Source organism: Hypanus sabinus, chromosome 5 (genome assembly GCF_030144855.1).
Source record: "Hypanus sabinus isolate sHypSab1 chromosome 5, sHypSab1.hap1, whole genome shotgun sequence".
Taxonomy (NCBI): Eukaryota; Metazoa; Chordata; class Chondrichthyes; order Myliobatiformes; family Dasyatidae; genus Hypanus; species Hypanus sabinus.
The window spans coordinates 31909413-31925067 of NC_082710.1; the positions used below are offsets into that span (position 1 = coordinate 31909413).

The following is a 15655-nucleotide window of genomic DNA, read 5'->3' on the forward strand; positions in this document are numbered from 1 at the left end:
TGACTTGTAAACTTTCCTCATTTATATAACTGGAGTTTATTTTGGCTCCAGGACATTCAGTACAATGCTGACAATACTACAGGGTTTTTAAATGATTCATTCTGCCACTGAAGCCAGAAAACAGTTGCTCTCTAGTTAATTGTGCAGGTTTATTGCTACCATAGCACCTAGAGATCCTAATCAGCAAACATCTGTTGCCCACGGTAACTCAGGAAAAGAAACAAAAGAGCTAGCTATATCCAGCACTACAATTACCCAATTCCTAGAGATTAACTGATTTATTTTTTTTAAACTTAATAGCTCTCTGAAAATACTGCACACATAGAAATGTCACTGTATGCAAGATAACATATTTATTATTTGAACAACTGACTGCCAGACTACTTCTTGTCGGGGAACGTAAGTACTGCATCCAACTAATAGTTAATTCCTTCTACGTTTTGCTCACTGATTTTACCCTTCATAAAGCAGAGTAAAACAGGCTGAGAATTGTTCATTCTACATCAAATCATTTGCTTATTTACTCGTTGAGTCCAGCAAATCGAGCCCGAGTGATTGACAAGCGTAACTTGACCTCTCCGCTGCAAGATATTCAGTGATTTTAGTCTCTGCTAAATCAAAAATGCAGTTCTTCTGACTATAAAATAACATCTGGAAGAGTGACATGATGATAATGGGCAGATAGGGGTACTGAGCACATTGCACATATACGTGGTTAATATACAGCAGTATTCAACGCACAGAAAAGATCACAAAGGTTAAGCCCATTTTTATGCAAGTGTAGCAATGACAAAACAAAACAAGCGGGCTGATCTTGTCGCAAGTCCTCTTTGACAGAGCTGAAATCATAACAGGCTTACTGTGTCCTGGCTATTATTTTCCCATCCCTGTCATTTAGTTTAATCTAAATAGGCCTATAGCAGAAGGAATAACACACTAAATGCCTTGCTGTTTAATTTTCAAAAGCTCCATGGATCAAGTCAATCGGCCTACTTGTCACAGAACATGTTTTTAATTTTAACTCAGCTTTAATGGAGAAAGACTACGGAAACATAGATTTGAAACTATGTCAAAGTTACAGTTTAATATCAGAACAAGATTAATCTTGATTTAATGCTGACTTTCTTGATACTGAGCTTGCTCCAAGCTATGAATGCCTGACTCATTGGACTGGAATGGTAATGGGCATAAACCCCGGTCTGTGCTCAGTTAGCTGACTTTAACCAATAGATCTTGGACCTTACTGGGGAGATTATTTTTGGAAGTTTTGTGGGTGTTTGTCCATCATGTCCGACAATGACTGGAAGCCTGAGTGGGAGAGTTTTTGAAGTAGAAAAGGTATTGCACTTGCAGCAGTTCCATTCTCTTGACTTCAGAAGTCCAGGTCCAATTGTACGAGCAAGTGTCATAAACTGGAGTGTTCCTTGGTTGCAGTGGATGACCATGACTTTTTCTGGGCCTTATCATGCCCTTTGCTCTCCACGAAGCTTCACAGAACCACTTCCCTGTCCTTTGGATCTCAATGTAAATCTCATCTGCCCAGTCCACTGGAGCTGTCTTCGGATACTAGGACAGGCACGTCGCTATCTCACTGGGGTATGAGGCCACCAGCTACCCTCACTTGCCGAAACAGTGTACCAGGATGTGGCTGCCGTCGCATGTAAACAGCTACTCGAAGTCACAGGTGAGAGCTGAGTATCTGAAGAGACCAAAGGTGAATGAGCTGCCCCAGACTGGGCATGATAAGCTTCTTCACCAGAGATACTACACCTCCCTAGATACCATATACCCCTTGGAAGGTTTACAAAAAAAAAGCAATCAAATAGATGTTAATACTGTCATGTAAGAATTGTGCTCCACTTGTAACCCACCAACTTCTCAGATTCTTGAATCGCATTGACATCCACTGACAACGTTGAACCTTGTTGATCTTCCAGTGAAAGATGTTTGAAAGTAAATGCTATCAAGAGGCACATTCTATGGCGCAGGACTATGTGCTCAGGGACAAACTGAAACTTGGAACAGCCACTGCAAAAGCTTTGGGAAGAAAGGTTGTTGTCTATGGTTCTCCCAGCCTGGAATACTAAGGGTCTATTAGATTTTCCTTCATTGCACAACCTTAGTTCACAGATTATAATTTCTAGATTTTTTCTCACAGCTAATGCAAAATATACAAGGCACATAGGGGTCTCCTGAAGGAGCTCACTTCAAATGTTTCATTACTGTTCTCCAACATTTTGTTATGCATCCCTAGCTCATGGTCACACAAGATGATACACATGAGCAGAACCTGAACCTTCAACAGTATTTTGTTACTTATCTAGATATTCATTTACTTTCTCAGTTCTCAGCACCTAATGTAAGTTCTAGTCTTGTTTTTTTTAAATTTTTAGCTGAGCTGCAATAATGTTTAAGCTTAGCATAGTTACATAAAATGTCTTCTTTACTGATCTACGCATAAACATTGCTGATAATAATCTTCAAGATCAGCATCATTTTGCTTTTTCAGTCTAGCATTTTTTTTTGTATTTTGTCCTGGGTTTCACATGTTTTCATATTTTCTTACAACATGGGCGGAGGATTGTTTGGTCCTCAGATCTCTGATGGCTCTCACAACATTCCCATCGAGCTACTTCCAACATATTTCTCTTTAAGCTATTTCTAGAAATTCACAAAGCTCTTCTGGCATTTCACAAATCAGGTTGGTGTTATCAGTAATGCACATATTGGCATCGTTCCACCCCACAATGAAAACTAATCCTGCAAAATTCTCTAACACTATCTTATATTCTCTTGTTGATATCACAAACTTTCAAAAATGTTGTTACTGATTATCACTCCACTTATCCAATTGTAAAAGTCTTTTATCAATGTAATCAAGGATTTGCCAATAAATGATATGCTGGACAAAATTGTTTGTCATTCTATTCTTGAATGCCGTGGAATCACAAGATTTTTTTTTGTTTGGAGACTACAAGGCAAAACTGCAGATATTCAGAAAATGAATGAAAACCCGCAGCAGTTCAGGCAGTACAAACAAGAGAAAATCTTCCAGATGCTGGGAGGGCCCAGGTTCTCGGCCCGAAACGTCAACTGTACTTTCCTCCATACACGCTGTCTGGCCTGCTGAGCTCCTCCAGCATTTTGTGTGTGTTTCAGTCCAGGCAGGGTTAACGTTTCAGGAGATAACCTCAAGAAAAATTTAAAAATAATCATCCATCTTGAAGTTGCTGGGTAGTGGGAGGAATAAAAGAATAAATGGAATGTTCCTGGGCACAACACATTGACGCGATCATGCAGCAGCTACATTTCATTTGGAGTCTGAGGAGACTCACTATCTTGCAGAGGACTCTGACTGGTTACAACACTACCTGGCATGGAGGTTCCAATGAACCGGATCAAAAGAAGCAGCAGAGAGCTGTAGATTCGGACAGCTCTATCATACAAGTGTTTCCACCATTAAGGACATCCTCTTAAGCCAGATCCTCACCGCGTGGGTCATGCTCTCTTTTTCACTACAAACATCAGCGCAAAGATACAGGAACCTGAAGACCCACACTCAATACTCTAAGAACAGCTTCTTCCCCTTGGCCATCAGATTTCCAAATGGTCCATAACCCCATGAACAGTACCTCACTCTTCCTATTTGTACTATTTAATTGAATTTCACTCCTGAAGGACAAACCTGAGACTTCTTATTCTGAATTGCTTCACCCTCGTTGCGTGGGGAGACTTAAATTGTACATTTTTTACTCACCTCTCTAAGAACAAATCATACTCCATTGATATCTGAATAAAATCACTGATTATCTGGAGAAATACCAACATTCCTAAAGTTACTGTGTACTTAAGTCACTTTTGCCATTGTAATAATGACAGATTAGTGTCAAATTTGTGTTCGGACTTTCTCCACCTGCCAGACTTTTATTAAAGATTTCACACTTCCTTATTTGACCCGAATTCTGGCTTTGATACCTTAAGTGTCTGCCCTGCTCCAAGAAAACTTTCTTCCAGCATGAGATTAGATAACGAACGCTAGCAGTCAGTTTTATGGACAAGCCTGATGTCCATAAGAAACCCTTTCACCAGATCTCCATGGATAACAATTAGGAACAAGAACCTGCCAAAATTCTTTCTTTTCCCAAACCATCTGAAGTATCTCGACTTCTGCTAAGATCTATTTTACCCAGTAAATCAATCACAAATTTCTGCCTTTTATCTTCACTAAGAATCTGAGTTTATATTGAGTCTTCCCGAAATTGAAATTTATTATAAATAGAATTTAACAGCTTTTTTGTGTCACATGGAGGTCATGTGTAATGCTGTAAATGTACAAAGCTGCATTTAGCTTTAATAGGGTTTAAAGATGAAGTGAATTAATTGAGATAAGCTGTGGCAAAAGAAAACAGATTGTTTTATTTACAGCATCAGTTTTGAACTGTGCTTTCTCCTGATTTGTATAGATAAAAATTACATATATATATACAAACATACTGTATATAAAACACACACACACACACACAAACACACATATAAAAAAATTCTATTTACTAAAGAGAAAATTAAATCATCACAATTCCCCGGGCAACTGACAAATATAGTCAACATGGAATCAAATGAAGAAAGCTAATTAAAATTCTGCCTGGTAATGTTTTGCCTGGGAAATCATTGTTATTTTGGTATTTATTTATTGACTAAGAAATGACTGGGGGGTGAACATGACACAATACATTTTCCTCTGTTTGTAAAGTTGAAAATTAAGTACTCCAGTAATGACCATTGATTGATAATTACTCTTCAGTCAAGTAATTTCTCTATAAAATTGCATGCAGAGCAAAATACACCCCAATAGTACCATTATGTATATGTGTATGTAATATGTTCAGAGTTCCTCACAGAATTACAAAAATAACCTCAATGTACTTGTACTAATTTCCCACAAAGAACCATGCTTGCATCTCAGTTGGCACCCTTGAGAATTAACTAATTACAGAGTGAAGCTTTTTGCGTTCAAGGATCAGCTGAGACCTAAACCCATGAGCTGAGTATAGCTGGTTAATTGTTCATTGCTCTCCAACCCCCACCCTTACAGTACAATGATCATATTGTTATGGAAAGCTCCTTTGATGGTTTGTGGGTAAATGCAATGTGAAGGTCCTAAACTTAATCTCCAGTCTGTACGATGTTAGCAAGTCTCAGCCAGGTTAATACCGAGGTCATTGCAATTGACTTGGATTAGGCAAGAGAACAAACATCTGAACTCCGGCTCCTGATCTCTATTGACTGATCACTGCAGAACTGGTTAAAGCAGAATCCGCTCCAAATTTAAATCAACAAGTTAACAGCCTCCTCTATGATAATATTTATTATAACATTTCCTTTTGCATGGATTAAAATGTTCTGGTCTAAGGCAAGTTTGCTATTTTAAGCTGCTGATGGTAGCATCCTGTATTGGATCTTTCAGGGTGAGCAATCTAACATCAGCAACAGTGTGTAAAGAAGGAAGAATTCATTTTAAGTGTGAACTCTGAACATTATTGCTCAGGAAGTTTGAGGTACAGAACAAAAGTGGTCCTGTTTTGATTATTCAAATTGTAACTAAAACAACAGAATGTCCATTTTGAACAGAACTGTTAAATTATGTATTCCTTTCTCAGAGGTTATAATATAATCTGAATCTTGTTTAATTTTGTTTCATACTATATAGAGGTTTAAAAAGAAACCACATTTGTTTATATTGTCACAACAGATTTTTTTCATATTTGCAACTCAACAGAGTATTAAAGGGAAGGGAAAACAGAAAGCAAACAAAATAGAAATTTTCAAACATGCAAGATTTTGCAGATGTTGGAGATCCAAGGCAACACAAACAGAACACTGGAGGAACTCAGCAGGTCAGGCAGCATTTACAGAAAAGAGTAAACAATCGACATTTCGGTTTGAGGCCCTTCATCAGGACTGAGAAGGAAGAAGGAAGATGCCAGAATAAAAGGGAAGGGGAGGGTGGGGAAAGAGGCTAGAAATAGAAATTGTCTCAGTATGATCAACAATTTGTACTTGTTGTTACAATTTTGCTTAATGCATTATCGACTGCATACACATTCACTCGAAAACAAGTCAGTGCATTATATCAGTCCGCAAAGCAATTTGTCAGTTAATTACTGAGGTAAATCTGGCTGTTTCTGAATGTCATTTGGTGGTATTTTGTTTTCTAATCAAAAGGCTATGCATTCAGTTTCTACTCCAGCACTGACTATGGAGTGCTGCAATATTAGTTCCACAATGATCTGAATGAGATTTTAATGCTAAATGGATGGACGGAGTGTTTCCAAATACTGTTTGTAAGGAATATGTTCTCGGAAGTTACAGGCCTAACATATATGATTTTTCATCTATTTGCTTAAATCGCCCCTTGTATATTTTTAATCGTGCATGTTTCCCTACTGTACTAGAATCATGATATGCAGATGGTCAAAATTGCACAATATCTTTGAACAGTAGCAGGATATTTGACTCTGGCTATTTTCATGCCTTCAGCCAAAATTCATTCAATTTTTTTTCAAGTACAGACCATTGGCCAACTGTCAGTAATGACATAGTTGGAAAAGCTAATTCCAGGCATACCGAGACCAAATTCAAGGCACCTGTAAGCTTCAGCCTGCATTGATACATTTCTTGTTCTTTCAGCAGAAATGGTCAATACATCTGCAATGATATAAGTACCACAGGGTGCTGGATTGAACTTACTAGTACCGTTTTTGATTTACTAATATGGCTTTCATACATTTACGTATGATATAATATTTACGTTGCTGTGCACATTCCTTCAGTTTTAAATTCAGGTCTTTGAGCAAAAGCAGTTCAAGTAACTGAGTACAAACTGACTTCCTTTAGGTATGAGTATACTGAATACACAGGAAATTATCATTGCTTTATGTTCTGCTTACACACACACACACACACACACACACACACACACACACACACACACACACACACACACACACACACACACACACACACACACACACACACACACACACACACACACACACAGTAACAAAACCCTGAGCCTCCTGCGTCAGTTCCTCTCATCAATACGCTAACTATTTTATTCACATAACCAAGGAATCTAATTCTGTCATCAAGTCTGGGTTATGAATGGTGCTCAAGTAAGTGGACTGTCTTAGCAAGCTCAAAATCTTCTTGGACTCACTTCACCAAAATATATTGGTGAAAGTGAAGAATGCTTGTAATATCTGTTCAGTTCTTAGTGCAGTTATGTATGTTGGCATTATTACTAATCAAAATAATATTATTAATATTGCTATTATTGCCTAAAATGAAAATATATGTAATATGTTTGGTCTTTTCTAGCTAGTGCCAAAATTAAGATACTGACTACAACAATGTGGGCTTCACTGAAAATTCTTTACAGGTCTCTGAAAGTACACGGAGTCATCGATGAGCAAGGACTACCCGATCTTTTCATTAGAGCCACAAAATGGCTTTGGTGGAAAATCAATCATTCAGAAAAAAAAACTGAGGTTGTATTTTTGAACAAATTAATCTCAGCTCCATTCCACCTTCTGTCAAGATATTGGACAGGTTTCACTATCTAGAAAGCATGCACCATGAATTCAATATTATTCAACGATTAATGTCCATCTTTCCAAAGCCAGTGCCAATTTTGGGCATCTGTTGATATATTAATGGTGATGCTTCCCTATTGCCTATATCAGCATACAAGTACCAGAAATGGACTAACAATTGCAGTACTACATTGACATTTTTCAGCTGTATCTGCTCTGCTTTTGAAAAATACTACACAGGTACTGCCTAGGTTATGGCAGGGTTCTGCTCCTGTGAACTGATTGTAACACAGACACTTCAGAAGCCATGAACTGAGCTCCTGGGCAGCAGAAGATGTCTGGAATCCCGAATAATCTGGCAAATCCATCTTTGCAATCTCCAACTGCTCATTCACCTGTATTGAGCTGTACACAATTTACGTGTTTGTAAGCTGAAGAGGACTATAAGTTTAGGATTTCTAAACACTGCTGATGTTGGGCTGTGTAGCATCAACCAATGTTTCTTTCAACACAACCATGCTAGGCAAATGTTTGAGGTATGAAACCTTCCAAGGAGTCTACTCCCATGGCAAGGTCAGCGCTACAGGGCAGGTCTGAGAAAGCGGGACAATGACTCAATTGAAACTATTCTAAAGACTGATAACATTGGCAAAAGGCCATGGCACACAAGCACAAAGGGTAGTAAATATGGCAGACAGATTTGAAAATTGTTTTCAATTTCCAACAACACCATGTGGGACTTAAGGAATTATTTATTTATTGAGCTGCAATGTGGAATAGGCCCTTCTGGTCCTTCAAGCCGCGGCCCTGAGCAATCTCCCAATTTAACCCCGGAGTGGTTATTGAACAATTTACAATGACCAATTAACCTGCAAGGCTGTTGCCTGGATTAGAGGGCATGCCTTATGAGAATAGGTTGAGTGAACTCAGCCTTTTCTCCTTGGAGTGACGAAGGATGAGAGGTGACCTGATAGTGGTGTACAAGATGATGAAAGGCATTGATCATGTGGCTACTCAGAGGCTTTTTCCCAGGGCTGAAATGGCTAACATGAGGGGGCATAGTTTTAAGATAGGTACAAGGGGAATGTCAGAGGTAAGCTTTTCACACAGAGAGGCGTGGGTGTGTGAAACACACTGCCAGCAAAGGTAAGTGGGGTGGATACAATAGGGTCTTTTAAGAGACTCTTAGATAGGTACATGGAGCTTAGTAAAATAGAGGGCTGTGTAGAAAAGAAATTCTAGGCAGCTTCTAGAGTAGGTTACATGGTCAGCACAACATTGTGGGACGAAGGGCCTGTAATATTCTGTAGGTTTCTATCTACCTGTAGGTCTTTGGACTATGGGGTGGGGGGGGGACCATGAAGATATGGGGAGAAGGTACAAACCCCTTACAGGCAGCGGCAGGAAATTAACCACAGTTGCCTGTACTGTAAAGTGTTCTGCCAAGAAGTGCACCACCATGCCACCCCGAGTGTACTTTCAACACACGACAGAATTACCAGTATCATGTATGCAGGTTCCCAGATGAATGAATTCCATCATTCACTTTTTATATAGTGTATGTATGTTATTACCTTATTTGCACATCAGTTTGGTTTCTACCCGTGTCTAACTATGCCAAATCTTGCAGAGTGAAGCAATTGCTTCTCCCAAGCCAGTCAGACAGGATGCACAGTTGCACAATTGTCCTATTCACCAGACGTACTCAGCTCCACCTTACTAAAAAAACAATCATAATTGCTAGTGAAGATAAGATTGATATCAATTACATAGAATTGTGAAGTTAACAGAAACAGTGAATTGCTTTGTATCAACAAGAAACAAAACAGTAGTCAGGGTCTTTTTGTACTCTGTTGTTCCGTATGAATGGATCGATCAGAATCAGCACAGAACAGATCTGTGATTGTTGGTGCTGTTTGTTGTCATGCGTAAGCTTTTCATTTTTACATCAAAGGAAGTGGGAAAAAGAACAAGGTATTAATGGTACGATCTCCACAATCTTTGACCAAGTCCCTGCAAGGAGAAATTGTCTGGTAGAGACAGCTTACCACATAATCGTTATTTGACTGTTAAATTAACTGCTGGGGACCTTTTGACACAAACAGAAGCTGTGAAGTAATAACTTTCACCTTCAGGGAAGGTGAGGCGGGTGGAGGGTGGGGTGGTGGGAAGAATGGAGGAAACTAATGAAAGACAAAAATGTGTAAAAATGAATGAACTTTGGAAAATATAGGCTATATTTGCGCATTTTAGAAAATATGAAAAAGAATGGCTTTTGAATACAATAGGACCTGGATTCAGTTGTTTGGTTTCTGTTCAAATTCCAGGTGCAAACCTTATGCTGCAATGCAAAATCAGCAACTGCAGCATCAGCTGGGATCTAGAAATTGTACCTCGCTGCCTGAGGTTAAACCTTCACACAAAAACATGACAGTTTTGAAATCACTTAGTTCTGTTGCTAAAATGACAGACATTGCTCATTTATGGCATTTAATTGGTCAGTTAACTGATTTCATTTGCCTTTCGGCCTGTTAGCACAGAAACCAGATGTGAACAATGGTCTTTCTTTGTCTCGACACACAGCTTTGCACTACAGGTGGGAGGTTCACCAAGATAAGCACCTTGGCCAGCTGTTGTAGTCAGCACTTTCGTCTTTCTGAAAATACAATAGGACTCTCTCAAGTTAAAGTTATCTAGACCAACTCCTCCTTTCAGCATCCTGTCCCATCTTAAGGTTTGACACCATAAAGGGGCTGACAACAGGGGTAATTTTATTCCCCACTACATTCAATTTGATATTTCAAATGACAGATGAGTAAAAGGAGTTTTCTATATTCAACATTTTGGCTTGGTAATTTTTGTGATTAAAATGATTACATAAAAATTATTTGCTGTGTTTAAGGATAGTTCTGATCCTAAAATCGGGTGCTTGGTGATTGGAGTGGACTTGATGGGCCGATGTTCTGTAGCTGATGGAAAACAGCTATGAGCTAGGGAGTGTGGGGTCAATTGTCTGGGTGACACAGTAGGTCAGCATGGATTGCTGCTGCCACATTGGCTCCTATCATCCAGTTTCAGTTTTGACCAGGATTTGTCTCTGTGAAGTTTACACAATTCTGCTACGCTTGCACAGGTTTCCCCCATTATTCGGCTTTCTCCACATCTCAAAGGCAAATTAATGGCTCCTGCTAATTGTGCCAAGTATAAGACGGCAGAAGAACTGGGCGAATTAACAGAAATGTAAAAGAGAATAGGTCCCATTGAAATAAATGAGAATGTGACTCCATTGGGAATGTTCTGCAGACCAGCACGGACTCAAAAATCCAACTAGCTCCCTATTTCAAATGAAAACAATGACACACGGAAGGACAGGTCTCATGAATAGTGATAGGTCAGAAGAAGTGTTTGTTTCCTTTAAGCTTGGCTGAAATGTATGTCAATCACTGCGAAGGAGTTCTTCTGCATGAAAAGCCAATGCTGCCAAAACCATGCATGGTGCTGAAACTTTTGGGTCATTGTAAATATTAATGACTTGTACCTGAACGAAGAAGGTATGATGCATATGTTCTGCTGAGCGTTGTGGGCACACAATGCTGAAACCAGAATGGGTGGTGACACCTCCGGGCTGCCCCAGCATATCTTTGGGTGTGTTGCCTGTTAACGCAAATGATGCATTTCACTGTAAGTTTTGATGCACATCTGATAAATAAACCTGAAGTGGAATGACTACTAGGTCTGTGGATGATGTAAAAGTTGATGGTGTTGTAGACTAAGAGAAAGGTTGTCCAAGGCTACAGTAGTATACAGATCAGATGAAATGTTAGGCAAAGCATTGGAAGATGGAATTTAATCCTGTCAAGTGAGAAGTAGTTCATTTTAGGGAATTAAATAGGGTGAGCTGTATAGAGTAAATAGTCTGGTGCTAAGAAATGTTGATAAAGAGAGGGACCATGGGGTTCAAATCCATAGTTCCCTAAAAGTGGTGCCATAGGTACTGTAGACAGAGTGGTGAAGAAGGCTAGTCTTCAGAGCATTGAATATAAACATTGGGATGTTATGTTCAAGTTTACAAACCAGTAGTTAATCTACACAGAATTTTAGTCACACACTGTAGGAGAAACAAAGTTACATTTGAAATAGTGGATTGATATCATGGAAACATAGAAAATAGGAGCAGGAGTAGGCCATTCAGCCCTTCGAGCCTGCACCGTCATTCAGTATGATCATGGCTGATCATCCAACTCAGAACCCTGTACCTGCTTTCTCTCCATACCCCCTTAGCCACAAGGGCCATATCTAACTTCCTCTTAAATATAGCCAATGAACCGGCCTCAACTGTTTCCTGTGGCAGAGAATTCCACAGATTCACCACTCTCTGTGTGAAGAAATTTTTCCTCATCTCAGTCCTAAAAGGCTTCCCCTTTATCCTTAAACTGTGACCCCTCGTTCTGGACTTCCCCAACATCGGAAACAATCTTCCTGCATCTAGTCTGTCCAATTCCTTTAGAATTTTACACTTTTCAATAAGATCCCCCCTCAGTCTTCTAAATTCCAGTGAGTATAAGCCTAGTCGATCCAGTCTTTCTTCATATGAAAGTCCTGCCATCCCAGGAATCAATCCAGTGAATCTTCTCTGTACTCCCTCTATGGCAAGAGTGTCTTTCCTCAGATTAGGGGACCAAAACTGCACACAATGCTCTAGGTGCGGTCTCACCAAGGCCTTGTACAACTGCAGTAGAACCTCCCTGCTCCTGTACTCAAATCCTTTTGCTATGAATGCCAAGGTACCATTTGCCTTTTTCACCGCCTGCTGTACCTGCATGCCCACCTTCAATATAGTGAATGCATTGTCAGAGGAGGTAGTAGAATTAGATACAATCACCATGTATAAGAGGCATTTAGACAGAAACCTGAATAGGGAAAAGGTTTGGGCCCAATGCAGACAAATGAGAGTTTTGATATGGGCAAAAGGGTTCAGCATGAACGTAGTGGATCATAAGGCCCATGCCTGTGCTATATGGTTCTATGAATCTATGGCTCTAAAACTCTATGACATTGGCTGATCCCTCATTTACATGAGGTCTTAAGGACAGTAATTGCCTTTTCATACATCTGCCATGGAATATTGCTGAAGCTTAGTTCATAAGTAATAGCTGTTTATTTAAGATCAGTCAAGTGAAGAATATGCACTCACCTTCTGTGAACACACAAGAATACACTTCCAACAACGGTCAAAAGAAGGAGCTTAGCATTTTCATCAAACAAAAAATTGGATCCAATCAGAAGCAGAACAATCAATGTAGTAGATGTTCCATCTTGGGAACTCTATCCCTACCACAACTAAAAGCGCATAAGACATAGGAGCACGACAAGGCCATTCAGCCCATCAAGTCAGTTCCAACATTCAATTATAGCTGACTTACTACTCCCTCAACCCCATTCTTCTACCTTCTCCCTGAAACTTTAGACACCCTTGCTAATCAAGAATCTATCAACCTCCACTCAAGTGCATCCTTTGATATGACCACCACAGATGTCTGAGGTAGTAGGTTCTACAGATTCACCACTCTCTGGCCAAGGAAATTCTTCCTCTTCTCTGTTCTAAAGAGATGTCCTTTTTGTTCTGGTCCGAGACTCCCTCACTACAAGAAACATCCTTGTCACGTCCACATTATCCAAGCCTACAATTTTTGCTAGGTGCTTGCCAGATATGTGCCACTAATTCAGTTCTCCACCACAGTCCATCTTGAGCTCTGTTTTCCAATGTCTCTGATGCAATGTGGTCATTTTCTTTTTCCTACCCATCAAATTGGACCTCAATACTCCAAGTAATGTCCTGTGCTATGTTAATTTTTCAAAAGTCAAAGTAAGTTCATTATCAGAGTATACTTAATACCACTATATACTACTTTGAGATTTATTTTCTTGAAGGCAATTACAGGAAAACAAAGAAATAGAGTAGAAATTACGAAAAAACTATACATAAACAAAGACTAGCAAACAACCAATATGCAATGTCTCTAACGGCATCTCAATTTATGCAAATTAGGCAGATCCTTGACAGTTTTAGTCAATGATTAGTTTGAAGAAGAGTTGGCAGTGAAAATTTGCTGGTGCTTGAAATTTGAATAATATTTGAATATGATAAGTCGTGAATTTAAAATTTAGCTTAAACTTGTTGCTGCCAGAAGTAATATATGTAAATGTGTTAAGCCATATATGACATAATATGTCACCTGTGTATTACAATATGCACGATTAATCTGAATACAAATTTTGAGTAAAGTGTTTATAACTTGTCTTCCAGCTGCTCTCATATGTATACATTTATGTAATCTATACTAGAGATTGTTGGAACTAACAAGTTATACACACTGTACACTGGCAATAAGGTTAACACAGCAAAGAATGACAACCATCAAAAGTGACATTGTCACCAAGGATATTGGTGAGTGCTGGACTGCATTAGTAGTATAAGTTTGAAAAATTAAAAAGATAAGGAAATAGGAATATGCACCCCCTCAAGCCTGCCTGCCTTTCCAGCTGATCATTTCTTACTTGGTCCAGGCCTCTCCTCCTGTTCTGTGCCAGTTCCCTAGAGCCCTCGATTCCCTGATCTTTCAAAATTTATCTATGTACTTCCTTTCTGAGTATCCCGCAGTGATCTAATCTCCACAAACCTCTAGGGTAGAGAGTTCCAGATATCATCACTCTCTGTGAAAAGGTGTTCCCATCAACCACAATTTTAAATGACTGCACCCACATTTTGTAACTATGATTCCGATTCAGAAGTCTTCCTGTAGGGAAAACATCTCAAAATCTACCCTACCCAGTAAGGATATTACATGTTTCAATAAAATAACCTGTCTTTCTTCTGGAAAGTTATGGTAAGTTTCACATACAGATCTGACACATGTATACAGCTAAACAAACTTTAATAGAATAATGAACAGATGCAAAGGTATGATTCAGGGAAAATAAGTCATCAAAATATTTGTTGAGGATGAAAATGCTCTGAATGAGCCAGACAAGAATACAAAACAAGTATGTTCCTATCAAAGGGCAGTGTTGGATTAGATGCAATATTAATTTCCTCATAGTTTGACTTTTCCTATGCTTACTTGAATTTTTATGTCATCACCTATATACGAGGGGTGAATGATGCGTTTGTGGCCTAAGGTAGAAGGAGATGAGTTATTAACTTCAAACTTTCTGCATTTTCACTCAGAGTTGAATTGCATGTGCATGTAACGAACGAGAGCTGTATAAGTAATCGCCTACCTTGGGCCATGAACTTATCAATCACCCCTCGGATGTATTATTGTTCAGTGAATTTTGCAGTAATTGTAGTTTGGCTGATTCTGTATTTTTCTAGAAGTTTCTGTGCTGCAGGTGTCTTGCCACTGAACAACTATTTCATAGGTTAATGTTCTCTCTGGAATGTCTTGTTATTTAACTAGTCTGAGCTAGGTTTTGTCATAAGACAATAATGGCTATTCCGTTCTTGGGGCAAACAGGAGGAAATCTGCAGATGCTGGAAATTCAAACAACACACACAAAATGCTGGTGGAACACAGCAGGCCAGGCAGCATCTATAAGGAGAAGCACTGTCAACGTTTCGGGCCGAGACCCTTCGTCGGGACTAACTGAAAGGAAGGATACTAAGAGATTTGATAGTAGTGGGGGAGGGGATATGCGAAATGATAGGAGAAGACCGGAGGGGATGGGATGAAAAGGTGATTGGCGAAAGTGATACAGAGCTGGAGAAGGGAACGGGATGGGAGGCCTCAGGAGAAAGAAAGAGGGAGGGGGGAGCACCAGAGGGAGATGGAGAACAGGCAGAGTGAAGGGCAGAGAGAGAGAGAAAAAAAAACAAACAACTGTAGCGGTGTGCTACACGCAGCGCTGAAATAACGACACGGAGTCGGTAAACTGTATTCGAACTTCACGGCCTCGCTTTAAAGCCTCCCTGATCCCGCGCTCCGCAGGTGTGGAAGCTGTAGGTGGCACGTATTCACAGTCCCGCGCGGGCTTTTCCCTTTGTTGGTGAAGCAGACCTGGCG

General features: G+C 39.6%; 1 long non-coding RNA gene across 1 annotated transcript in view; it reads left to right on the top strand.

Annotated features, from left to right (window-relative positions):
* Nucleotides 1-251: 251 nt before the first annotated feature.
* Nucleotides 252-15655, top strand: part of LOC132394033 (uncharacterized) — a 43494-nt gene continuing 28090 nt past the window's right edge. The window contains exon 1 of the long non-coding RNA XR_009512144.1: nt 252-399. This is a non-coding gene — a long non-coding RNA (uncharacterized LOC132394033). The remainder of the gene's footprint in view (nt 400-15655) is intronic.